At 48.8% G+C, this 1,246-nt stretch overlaps 1 non-coding gene across 1 annotated transcript; it reads left to right on the top strand.

Annotated features, from left to right (window-relative positions):
• The first annotated feature begins 296 nt into the window (after positions 1-296).
• trnag-ucc (transfer RNA glycine (anticodon UCC)) lies at positions 297-368 on the top strand. Its single transcript has one exon. It is a non-coding gene; the product is annotated as a tRNA-Gly (tRNA).
• The last annotated feature ends 878 nt before the right edge of the window (positions 369-1,246 follow it).

Consider the following 1,246-nt stretch of genomic DNA (forward strand, 5'->3'; position numbering starts at 1 on the left):
ATTTACCACCTCCACCCCACATTGAAATGACTCTCAACAATTTATCTTCCATATCCTCTGATTGATCATTTTCTTTATATTTAACCTTCTACCATTCTTGCCTTTACTTTTAAGTGATAATCACTATTGTAATGCAATGTGCACACAAGGTTGCAAAAAAGCAAGATATAGTCAGGCCATCTGTTTTAATGGTTGAGGCATAAAAACCTACCTGGACACCTTGGTTTCCATGTTTTGAGTGGACCTTAATCCAACTGTAACCAATATTGACATCAAGTAAATGGAATTCTTAGTAAGCGATGGTGGTATATTGGTGAGCATAGCTGCCTTCCAAGCAGTTGACCCGGGTTCGATTCCCAGCCATCGCAATAAAAAATTGGTTGGAAATTTTCAGGGCAGCACGGTGGCGCAGTGGGTTAGCCCTGCTGCCTCACGGCGCCGAGGCCCCAGGTTCGGTCCCAGCTCCGTGTCACTGTCCGTGTGGAGTTTGTACATTCTCTCTGTATTTGTGTGGGTTTCGCCCCCACAACCTAAAGGATGTGCAGGGTGGTTGGATTGGCCAGGCTAAATTGCCCCTTAATTGGAAAACAAAATGAATTGGGTACTCTAAATTTATAAAGAAAAAGAAAATGGAATTCATCAAACGTCTCTTGTTCCTGGACTTTAAGCTTTGAACCTAATGTTGTAAATGTGACATTGCAGTTATAATGGAAAAGCAACATCAACTTGCCTTTATTTCGTGCCATTAAAGGCTCGTTGACATTTCATATGGGCATCTGACACTGAATTACTTAACACAAGAACAGAAGAAAACGGAGCAGAAGTGGACCACCTGACCCATCAAACATTCTCCACCATTTAATATCATCATGGCTGATCTTGGGCTTCAACTCCACTTTCCCACTCATTCCTCATTTCCCTTAATTCTCTGACACACGAAAGATCGGCGCGATTCTCCGCTCCGGCACCGGTTGGGAGAATCCACTGGCGCGCCATTTTTCCCCGCGACGCCGGTCCGACGCCCTCGCGATTCACCCAAGCGGCGAGAACGGCCCCATCGAGTTCTGCGCGGCGCAGGCCGGAGAATCGTCCGGGACACCCAAAATGGCGATTCTCCGCCACACCCGCTATTCTCCGGCCCGAATGGGCCGAGCGGCCAGCCCAAAACGATGGCTTCCCGCCGGCGCCATCTACACCTGGTCGCTGCCGGCGGGAACAGCGCGGGAACGCTGGGGGGGGGGGGGCG

The sequence above is a fragment of the Scyliorhinus torazame genome, chromosome 19 (assembly GCF_047496885.1).
Source record: "Scyliorhinus torazame isolate Kashiwa2021f chromosome 19, sScyTor2.1, whole genome shotgun sequence".
Taxonomy (NCBI): domain Eukaryota; kingdom Metazoa; phylum Chordata; class Chondrichthyes; order Carcharhiniformes; family Scyliorhinidae; genus Scyliorhinus; species Scyliorhinus torazame.